The following is a 12,131-nucleotide window of genomic DNA, read 5'->3' as shown; positions in this document are numbered from 1 at the left end:
TTTTACTTGTTCCCATGTTCTAGTGGGTCCTGTCGTGGCTCTAATGTGAAAGAGGATATAATGTAATATAATATAATATGATATAATATAATATAATATAGTGTAATATAATAAATTTACCCTACCGCCTACTGGTGTTGGCCAGAGGGGCCAATGGCGCGATATGGCAGCCTGGCTTCTGTCAGTCTGCCCCAGGGCAGCTGTGGCTACAACCGTAGCTGCCTCCACCAGTGTGTGAATGTGAGAGTGAATGAATAGTGGTATTGTAAAGCGCTTTGGGTGCCTTGAAAAGCGCTATATAAATCCAATCCATTATTATTATTATTATTATTATTGTTATTATTAAATTACTTACGAGTTTAATTTGTCAGCAACTTTCTGCCAGCCCTCTCTCCTTGCTTTTGCAGCCTTTGCAGTGTTCCCTTGCGTTTTAATTAAACTCTGAAACTCCTGAAATCCCTCAATCGAGTTCTTCCTCTGCTGCCGAAAAATACTGAGCGCGCTCCTTCGACATTTTCGCCGACCAATCAAAGGGTTGCCGATCAATGTTTCTACTATCGATGCGTAGCCCCTGTTAAGCCACCCAGTGATCTCACATTACTTCATCCAGCTATACTAATCGTCAACAACAGGTGTGTTCGGAGAACCGGAATAGCGAGCTCAGAGTTGGCGCGATGATTTGATCTTGGATGTGTCATTTGATCTTGGATGTAGTAAGCGAGGTACGAAGAACGGACCCCTGGCCTCAGCTCCCATCTTGTGGACGATCCTCTCAGCCACTCCTTCTCGTCATGGCACCTCACGACATCTACAGATTAAAAAATAACACTCCTCTTGCCACATGGCTTTCACCATGTGTCAACTCCCCAATGAGACATGCACAAGAATGTTGCACATTCTCTCTAAAACAATCTCCAGGGTTTCCCACTTGGAGCAGCCATACTCCAACCTGTAACCCTGTGTAAAAACATTAGTCAGCAGTTACATATTAAGCTTGTTTAACTCCCAGCTCCACCTGGAGCCTGTAACCTGGAAGACAAATCTGTTAAATCAAACTTCACATTTGCAACCAACTATAGATCATGAGAGTGATAAAGTACTCAGCATAACAGAAAAGTATCATGTGCAGGTTTTCTCCAATCATTAAATCACTATTATTACCATAATTTGTCCCAAATCATGAATCATCCCAATTTATTCCACAATTTAATCTGTGACTTTCCTTAAGCAATGTCACTCCACTCATGTATCACTAGGAGCTCAATAGTGGCAGGCTAATGAGCCCATATTCAACTATTCCATAAACACTGCATCTCTTATTTGTTTTCTCATGTCACTTGTCTGTTTTCTGCTGAATCCTCCACATGCACTCTTAGAAAAAACAAACATTAGGAGCACACATGGATCATCCTGGTGGGCAGGCGTCGGCCATCCACATTCCAGAGGTGCCGTAAAAGGCCATAAAATTAAGCCTGCTGTAAGAAGAATGACACTGGTTTCAACACAGGAAATTTCTCACGTTATTCACATCGTCAAAGTAACCTTCAACATTTTCCGAACAACACAGTGTAACAGCATCACCAACTCATAACCTGTAAACACAGTTTTCTTCACACATAAACCCAGAAATTCTGTAGTAGAGAAACAAACATCAACCAATTGTTCTGTTATAAATCACATCATCAAATCACATGAAGAACTGTAATGGTGTAGAAAAGAAAATGCAAATGTTAGCACTGCGCAGATGTATACACACTTTCTCACAGTAACTTCTGTGAGCAACACAAGCCCATGAATAACACACCCCTGGTAGATTCACAAACACAGAAAGTGGCATTTAAAAGTTAAATTGGTACGGGCAAAGCTCACGCAACCTCAGATGTTGCTGTCATCTTTCTGCTCCTGTAAAAGGAAACACATAAATTCATCCACCCTTTTGTCCTGTCTAGGTGGAGGTTAACCTTGAGTCGTGGTCACGTCTTGTCAGCTTTTACCAGTCAGTCTGTTTGTTTTTATTTCCATTCACTCATTCATACATTCATTCTTTCTTTCTTTGCTGATAGTGGAACCTATCGTCGCATTTAGTTTCCACTCTCAGCAAAATGACGTCATTTCAAAAAGAAAAAGAAGAACTTTAGATCGGATTACATCGCTGAATCCTTTTTAGGCAGGGACTCTCATTTTCTAATTGTCCCAAATAAGTGGCTTTCTCCAGAGCCCATTTTAATGTGGAGAAACTCACTTGCAACAATTTTCTCGACGACGTGTAGCGCTTTTAATTCCCGATGTGCAGATCTGCTTAAAGAAAAGAAATTCACAAAGAGAAATCAGTGCACTGTTCAAAAAATAAAAATAAAATGAAAAAAAACAAATAAAACTGAAAAACAAAAGTAAATAAAAAGTACAGAAGCCCGGTCTTAGGACTTGTCACAGAATATTCTTTCTCTTATAGGTGAGAAAACACCAAATCTAAAACTTGGTGCCATGATAAAACCTTCCCCATACTTCAGAAACAAAAACAAAACAAAACAAAAACAAAAAATCTGCTAGTTTCACTCATTTAAACTCTGGCTGCAGGATTCTGTTCACCCCTGCTATCATGTTCCCCAAAATAATAATAATTCAGTCGTCTATGTATTAGTTCTCAACCCACTCAATAAACCAGACAGGATGATAGTAACCGTATTGCCTACTTAAAATTGTGTTTGACCCTAATGAGCTTCATTACGTGTGTGTGTGTGTGTGTGTGTGTGTGTGTGTGTGTGTGTGTGTGTGTGTGTGTGTGTTAGTCGGGTTAATACATTTTCTATTTCTGTGTGTCCTTTTATGTACCTTCCCCCTTTTTTCTGAAACAAAACTCCGTTCACTCCAAATTTTGTTTCAGAAACATCTCAATGAAAAACTCTGTCATAGTCAGGTACAGCTAAACCCCAAATGCTTGCAGGTTACCATCGGCAACCACGCTGTGTGTTGTTAACCTAGGGTTGCCAACCGTCCCTTAAAAAAACGGAATCGTCCCGTATTTAGAAACAAAAGTACACGTCCCGTATTGAGCTAATAAGGGACGCACTTTGTCCCGTAATACAGTGAGAATCAAAAGTAGTCTATAAATGTTAATGGAATTAACGCTTTGTTTGAAAACATAATTCCCAGCCCCTCTCCTGCTTTGTGACCAATGAGCTGACAGCACACTTATGACAATTCGAGTATGACAATTCAGATTACCGCTCATCTCATTGGTCGAGGAAAGGTCGCTTGCGGAGAAAATACCGGAAGACAACAGATGACCACAACAACAAGCATGGCCAACAGGGAAACAAACGCCGACACTGCGGTGCAAGTCTCGGACGACAGTACACCTAAAGCTGGGCAAACACTGTGCGATTTTTTTCAGTCACGTTATTCAGCTCCTGCTCAAACTGCACGATTGACTCACAGGGGTTAGAAGTTGGTAGGTCACGATGCAGGTCTCACACTATACCACCCGATGCTCTGATGCGACCTGAGTGCTCACACTGTGCCTCCATAAAATGAAGGTTATAACAGAAATTCTGTCGTTCTCTCTGTCTTTCACTCACACAGACACGCACACCACCACCATCAACTTTGCTAAATTGCTAATGAAAAACATGATCAGGCAGCTGTGATTAAGCAGCAGTGTAAATCCAACTATTTTCACGGTTGTTGTGGTCGTGATAATTTTGTGAGGCCACATCGAAAATGCTCGGATGAGCTTTCCAAAGTTCTACAAGTTGTGCCTCCATCGCTTGTGTCCAGATCACACGCTGCACTGCCGTGCTGCTCCGTCTTTTTCACCAATGTTTACGTATTTGCGCGTGAGCAGTGTGAGCGGCTCACGAGCGATTGATGATCGGGAGCTGGTCGTGAGGTGTTAATCGCTTCTCGTTACCCCACGTATACTACACGATGCACAATGAAGGCCAAAATTGGGCCGTTCACCAAATCGGTCGCACGACTCAAAAATCATCTCAAAATGGGCCAAAAATCGCACAGTGTGAGCCCAGCATTAGAGCAGCAATGTTTGTTCCCCTCAGAGAAAGAAAAAAAGGCTGCAAAAGTACAGGGAGGAATGGGAAAAGGAAAACACCTGGCTGGGAAAATGCACGATAACACCTATAAAGCGCACTGCACTGTGTGCCGGCGCACTTTTTCCATAGGCATGCTTCTAGTGGTGGGCACATGAAGAACATGAGGGGCGTGAAAGCTCGGGGAACCCTTAACCAATTTTTTGTCCACCAGGCCACGGCAGAAGCAGATATGGTATGTAAACACTGGTTTGTTTTTTTTAAACCCTCTGGTTAAGGTTAATATGGGCATGTGCAGTGAATATCAGTGCTATGTGGCCAGAAGTGTGATAATATAATTTATTTTGTGTAATAAACAACTGCAAGGATAGATGATTACAACAAATAGATGACTAATACATAAAAGTAATACATAGATGAATAATGATGATGAGTTATGATGCGTAATCATGGGAACAAGCGGGTTTACAAACAGGAGCAGCTGATTAGCATTAGAAAAGCTGAAATAATACCTCAACTGAAGCCAATTGTACTAAATGCACTATATGTGCACTGTTACAAGAATATTTTTGTTCTATTGTTTTCTATTAATTTATATAATTTTAAGTTAAGCAGGACAGAGTTCTTTTAAAGAAAGATTTACTTATATTCTCAAAAGTTAAGCATGACAGGCTTCTGTTTAAGAAAGAGACCTGTTTTATTGTGTTAATGTTGTCATTTTGAGCTAAAAATAAATGGCTAAATGATCATTTGTTTCCCATATGGTCATATCACAAATAATATGCATCTGCTTAAATCAAATTCAAGTCAAATGGTTAAAAAATAATTTCACACACAAAAAAAGAGCTACAAAATTCACCACACTGGGAAGGGTGAACTGGGTTGCCCGGCCCTGGCCACGAGGTGTCCCTTATCTATTTTTCAGGGAGTTGGCAACCCTATGTTAACCCCTTCTACAAATACCCTCTTTTGATGTGTGCCACTTTGTGTATGATTTTGTGTTATCTCTAGTGCATATTATGTGCATGTGTGGTGTCACCTTTCCATTTTTCTAACAGTACTCTTGCATACCTCAGTGCTTGTCTTCCTCCCCCTTTTGTAGTGGTCTGGACACTGTCAATCCTCCACTTCAAAGCAGTCGCTTGTCTCCCCGGATTCCTTAACCCAATTTGGTTCCCCACACTAAAACAGCAGCCTCTGTCCACCCCTTCTCCTTTCTCTCCGTTCTTCTCTCCCACTTTGCAGTCCAATGGCAGTCAGTTCTCTTCAGCTTTGTTCCGTGTATCTTTTTGTCCCACTGTCTCTTTCATTGCCATCTTGCTCCAAACATGGCAAATGTCAAACTCAGACAGTCTTCTCAAAAGTCCTTCACACACAGTGAGGTTGCAGCTTGCTGGAAACGCATCTCCATCCATCCGATCTATATGGTGGATCTTCTCTTTCTGATGCCGTTTGCCCACAGCGCTGCTGGACCTCTCTGCTCAGAACTCTGGTATTGTCTCTTGGACTGCTGTCCACTGTTGATGTTCATGCTCATGCTTCTGGAACTGCACTCCGTGTCTTCAGGGAGAGATTAGCTTCCTTGGAGCTTGCTTGTTCAGGATGAGGACGGGAAGCTGCAAAACAATTCAGCCAAAAATTCTGGCTGGGTGTTTCTATTTTTTTTCTAATGATTTTAGCCTATAATTTTCTTCCGACCGCTGCCTGTGGAGAATTGATCCAGGTCCGTTCCCCACCTGTAATCGACAGACTGAGAGACTTTCATTATTCACTGTAACTGCATATATTTTCATCACTAACCCTAACCCACATCTCCACTCATTTTGTTTTAAACTCTGACTTTAAACCCCAAAAATGAAATTTTTATTTGTTCTTAACCGCAAACACAAAAATCTTCTTGATGTTGTTGTTAATTATTTTCATCCACAACACTCCAAATTATGTTTTCTTTTGTGTCCAGCAGGGGAAGAAGGTGACCTGTAGCGTCACTGCTTCCCCCAGTTGGAGACAATTTCCCACTCACACTTCCACACTTTTTATTTTCTTTGTTTTCATCATTTTCTTTCTCTCTCTCTTTTTTTTTTTACCCCATTGTTTTACACCCACACATTAACCTGTTAACTCACTCCTCCAACATCATTTTCCTTTCACCCCAACAGCTCTCATACAGTCAGCAATCAAATTCTTTTACTCTTCGTTCGTTCCACCTGTGAACCCGCCCCTCGAGGCTGGCTCACACACACTTCATACTTCTTGCAGTCCCATACAAACTTTCTGCGAGACACTTCTGCTGATTCAGGACAACGCGCTAATCAGCACACAGAGTGGGTGCCGTCCACTCTTATACACCTCAACCTAACTAGGACAATTAGGCTCACAATCTTCAGATCGCGCCACATTTGTCTCACGAACTATTCAAACTGCGCCACGGACTGGATACCGCAGTTTCTCTTCCCCATAAAAAATAAAACCAAATTAAACCCCCCAATTGACTTCACAGCTTGCAACAATTCGTGACAGAGCCTCCTGCCGCAATTTCTGCACACCACAAACACACACTTTTAGACACAAATTATTTTTGTTACTTTAACCCTCTGATGCATAGTGGTCACTGGAGTGGACAGCTACTAAAACGTACATATCTCTTTAATGCATTGGTTTCTATGGTGGAACTGCATATTAGCCTCTAGAGTGCTCTCTGCTGCCATGCTCCATTGAGGTCAATTCAGTGTTCAGTTAGTGCAACTGCAAGTAAATTTCCTCTGAATCAAAGATGGCAGACAAACTGTCACCCCTGCCGACCACTGCTGGCATATCCTGTCAATCCTTCTATGCTAAAAGAGCCCAACAGGTAAAAAAAATATGATGATATGCAGTAACATCTAGGGAAGGATATTATCTGTTTGGAATAAGAAATTGTTATGTCTAATATGTAGAAAACTACGATTAACCATGTGTCCACTGTAGTGGACATCATGCATTACCCACTATATTTTTTTAACATAAGTCATAAATTGTCTCACTGTTTTTTGGGACTGTTTTGGTTATTATTAAGCATATAATTGTTACATTTATAAGCTACTCATTTAAAATATATATTTCTGTGCAGATCAGCTGTAGTTTGAGTTACTATAATAATTATTTTATCATATTTTGTAGACTTCAAATGCAGCAAAGAATAAGGCAGCGTACAGAATAGTCCAGGAAATTCCATCCAGCTCCAGTGATGATGATTTCATTGATGAGTGCAGTGATGAGGAGTTCAGTGATAAGTCCAGTGATGATGAGAGTGGCTGCCAGAGCAGAACAGAGACATAGGAACTACGGATGATGAAGACACAGACAGTCAGGATGCAGAAAGTGAGAACGATGAGGGGCAGGATGAAGAGGAAGGTCAGTATGATCAGGGAGCTGTGGGAGATGGGTACATGGCACCTGACCATACTCAAGCCCGCAAAAATATTTGGAAAGTCCAAGACAATGACTTGGTTGGAGACTTGCCTCCTTTTCTAGGAGAGTGGAAATTGAATGTGGAGGGGAAGGATCCCATAGATTTCTTCAGACATCTGTTTCCAGCAGATCTAATTGATAATATAACATACAACACCAACTTGTATGGGAAAGAACTGTCAGTAACAAGAGAAGAGATTCACCCTCCAGCAATGCAAAAGAGGAAGACCCAGTGGGACCCCACAACCCGTGAAGTGGAGAGCAGTCATCAAAGTAGCCTGTGAGGTCAGGTTTGCCACAGGATATCACTGGCCCCAACTGACCGAGGTGAAAAATGCAAACAGGTGCCATGATGTTGCGTGCACACGGAAGACCAAATACATCTGCATGCAATGCTGTGTGCCATTGTGCCCTGGATGCGTTGCAAACTTTCGCACAGCCTAGGTGTGATGAACATAGAACTGTTTGGAGATGCAGAGACTAAGATGTCAGTTTGTGTTTTCTTCCAGCATGCTACTAAGGGCTTGGTAATACTGTCCTGCATCGTTATAGAACTGTGTAGACTCAAAAATGTTTCTCTTGTTGGAGATAGTTTGCCATATTCAGGTGTAGGATTCACAGCTAGGACTGTTGATTGGTTTTGTTATTTACATCTAAACATTGCGGCCTTATGAGTTGAAAGTTCCAAAAAAATTGCTGAGATGTTTTTCAAAGGATACAAGCAAACAAGTGTTTGTATATTTACAATAGAACACGAGGTAATTAATTTTTACAGTAAATTCACAGTATTTCATGCTAAGTGCTCAGGCGCATGTAGTCCACTGGAGTGGACAAGTTTATAACTTTATAAAAAAACATATTTTTGGAAAAAAAAGAGTTAAACATTTTTTTTCATGTCCTGAGAAGAATAAAAGCACTTAAGAAAAAAATCTTGACCAAGGCTTTCATAATTCATGCATCAGAGGGTTAATTGACTCCCGTACTTCAGACGAGACGCCGACTCTAACGGCGCTTTCACACAACTACACAGTCTACACACACTGCAGTCGTTCTCTCACTAACAAAGCAACTTGCCCCCACTCTCATGCAGGTTATCAACCGTGACTAGGATCCAACACCTAGCTTTAGTTATTTAAGGCGCCCCTGGTGCCCAGGTCACCACCCCGGCAAATCCCAAGGACGTGTCCAACCAAGGGTGGAGTTGCCAAACTCGGAGCGCACACGGCCCTCAGCCGGTGACGAGGCCTTAAACCCCGCTTTCTAACTAATAGTAAACACGTTTCCTGCTTTAACGCACGGGGACGGATCATACACCGCCACTTTTTTCCTAATAGCTAAGACGGATCACACGCCACCACGGATGAAACACCGATGCTATTAATTACTAACTAAGACGGATCACACACCGTTTCTTTAACCTACTGAGTGAATTTACACTGAGATACGTTCAACTTAGCGAACAGATAATTTAGGCTAGACGGCACCGGAACTCAGTAGTTATTTCACAAAACCTTTATTCATCTTTATTTAAGCATGCACTTCTAGAAGGGAAGATGAGGCCGGTGTGTCCCTCTACAAAATCTTCACCCCTTTGTTAGTTACAGCCAGCTTTATAGAGGCAACCCCATCATAAAACCCCCCATGGTGTGCTGCAAACTCTGTCTGCGTCTATGTGCACGAGCACATGAATGCCTACATGTGCGCGTTCCCGCATGTCTATGTGAGTGCTCGTGAGTGACTGTGTATGCATACCTGTGTGTATGTGTGTGCACGTGAGTGAGTGTGCGTGACAGTTAAAACACTGTGGGTGTAGGTGACTCCCCTAGAGGTCATAAAAAACCCATCTCCCTTCCAGACCACAGTTATCCATTTCAGATGTTGAGACCCCCACCCAAACATTCTCTGGGGAATTTCAACTCAGCATTAACTCCTCTCTGTTTTACTTTCTCAGTTCAACTGGGGAGGGTCTCCTATACTCTACTCCTAAGTTCATGACACAATCAGGCCTTTATTACATTGAGGGCAGTGTCAGTGTCTCTACAATAATTCTAGATTCTATATTAACACATTTCTAAACTCTAAATCAGCTAAATATTTCTACATGAGGCTGCACTTTTAGCAGTTATCTCATATAGAAAACTATTTGGCGCGTAAATAAAACAGGTCAGCGGCTCCGAACCGTAGTAAAGGGACCTCTGGCTAATACGTTGGGTTCCGTGTCGGGCTCGTAGCTGAAAACTAGCTTTGCTTTGTTGTTTGGTTTAACTTTGCTAGCGAAAGACAAAGAGAGGCGTTGACAGCACCGCGCCGATGCCAGTGTCGCTGGCATCAGTGTCTAGTGTCATTTCTCCATGGTCAAGTGGATAGCAAAGAACAGGGGCAGAGGTGAGTCGACACTTCAGCTTGTCGAAAGCTGCTTGGTGCTCAGCATGCCACTGAAAATGTGCGTTCTTCTTGGTCAGGTTGTGCAGGGGTTCGGCTATAGAGGCAAAATCTTTCACGAACCGGCGATAATATGAGGCTAGGCCGATGAAGCGTCTGACCTCCTGGATGGACATAGGTGTGGACCACATCTGAACTTTTTGAACTTTGCTGGGGTCGGTAGCCACACCATACTCGGATACCACATGGCCAAGATAAGCAACTTCGTGGCGAAAGAAGCAGCATTTGGCAGGTTTCAGTTTCAAGTTAGCTTGTTGAAGTCTATAGAATAACTGGCCAAGCCGTTGCAGCATCCCCGACACGTCCTTAGCCAGCACGATGATGTCGTCCAAGTAGACCAGGCAGGTCTCCCACTGCATGCCAGCCAGGACGCGGTTCATCAGCCGCTGGAACGTCGCCGGGGCATTGCATAGTCCAAATGGCATGACGTTCCACTCAAAGAGGCCTGTCCTAGTGCAGAAAGTGGCGGCCCTGCGTGCTCTAGGCGTTAGTGATGGGTCGTTCGCGAACGAAATGGCTCTTAGAGCCGACTCTTTGACGTGAACGACGCGAGCCGACTCCTTATCGCGAGCCGTCACGTGGGTTTTTTTTTTCTTCCCTTCTCTCACCCTCTCTCTCGCACTTTTTTTCCGCTTCACTGTGCACGTGAGCCTTGTGCTTTACGCTGGGCAGAGGGGGGAGGGGCGGTAGTTACACTCAAGTAGCACAGGAATAGAGCCAGAGGGAGAGAGAGCCAGGGACAACAACGTCACATTAGAAAGGTATAGTAATCATCCACAACTATTTTCAGTAGTGGAAGATAAAGGATTCAGAAAGTTTATTCATGCAGGTCCATATGACAGAGAATATGCATGTTCTTTTAGTTTTCATATTATAATTTATATTTAATTGTGTTGTGGTTTGCAGTGTTTTGTGTTGTTTTCACTTTAAATTTGTAAAAGGAAAAAGCTGAAAATTTAAATAGTTAAAAGTTGAAATGTGAATAGTTGATTTTTGTATTATATGATTTATTTATTACATTTTATGTGGAGTGAATAAATAAAAGTATATTTACGGTGGCCCCTAGAGACAAAGAACATACAAACTTCAAATCACGTACGAACTCTGAAGCATGTACAAACTCCAAAACACGTAAAAACACGTAAAAACTCCAAAACACGTACAAACTCCGAAGCACGTAAAAACACGTACAAACTCCGAAGCACGTAAAAACTCAGAAGCACATAAAAACTCAAAACACGTATAAAAGACAACAGAAGTGCTCCAGGATGCTGGGCGCAGTGTTGAGCTTTTGTTATCTTGTGGCTACACAAGCCAGCAAGTACCAACGACCGGATTTGGTGTGTGGTAGTAACAGGTAAATGAACTTTTTTTTAAATTATTTGAATATATATGAGTGCCTGTGTATAAATACACAAACAATACACACATGCTTTCAATTGTGTAATTTAAGTGATCTAGTAGCTCTGCTTTGGAAGTTCAGTTCATGCTAGAAATGTGTTTTGGAGTTTGTACGTGTTTTGTCTCTAGGGGCCACCGCATATATTTATATATAAACATATATAAATAAAACCACTTTTTTTTAACGTTAGTAATTCCTTTTGTGCATAATTTTACATTATTGTTAATAATAAATTAATTAAAGCAACAAAACAACCTGAAGAGCCGGTTCGGAGCCGAAAGAGCCGGCTCTTTTTAGTGAGCCGAACCAAAAGAGCCGGATCTCTAAAAAGAGCCGGAAATCCCATCACTACTAGGCGTCAGCTCAACCTGCCAGTAGCCTGATGCGAGGTCTAATGTGCTGAACCATCTGGCAGTTGATAGTGTGTCCAGCGTGTCCTGGATGCGGGGCAGCGGGTAGGCGTCTGTTATGGTGCGGTCGTTGAGAGCCCTGTAGTCAATGCAGAGACGGTATGTCCCATCTTCCTTACGCACCATAACGATGGGCGAGGCCCAGCTGCTGCAGCTGCGTTGGGCGAGACCGCTCTGTAGACTGTCGTAGATCTGCTGATCGGCATTTTGCTGCTTTCTCCCTGCCATTCTTCATGGATTTTGTTTGACTGGGGTTATGATGTCATGCTGCACAAGGCTGGTTCGGCCCAGGTCAGCAGGCCCTATAGAAAACACATGTCCACAAGTGCAAAGCAAGCGTTTCAGTTGGAGCTATTCATAGCCATTGAGGGCATAGAGCTC

The 12,131-nt window shown here is 42.5% G+C and overlaps 1 pseudogene; it reads left to right on the top strand.

Annotated features, from left to right (window-relative positions):
* Positions 1 to 6,642: 6,642 nt before the first annotated feature.
* LOC146682540 (uncharacterized) lies at positions 6,643 to 8,455 on the top strand (annotated as a pseudogene).
* Positions 8,456 to 12,131: the final 3,676 nt, after the last annotated feature.

The sequence above is a fragment of the Copadichromis virginalis genome, linkage group LG22 (genome assembly GCF_057382275.1).
Source record: "Copadichromis virginalis isolate Kocher_CV1m ecotype Utaka linkage group LG22, C_Virginalis_male_GT1.1, whole genome shotgun sequence".
Lineage (NCBI taxonomy): Eukaryota > Metazoa > Chordata > Actinopteri > Cichliformes > Cichlidae > Copadichromis > Copadichromis virginalis.
This window is presented reverse-complemented; position numbering and strand designations above follow the sequence as displayed.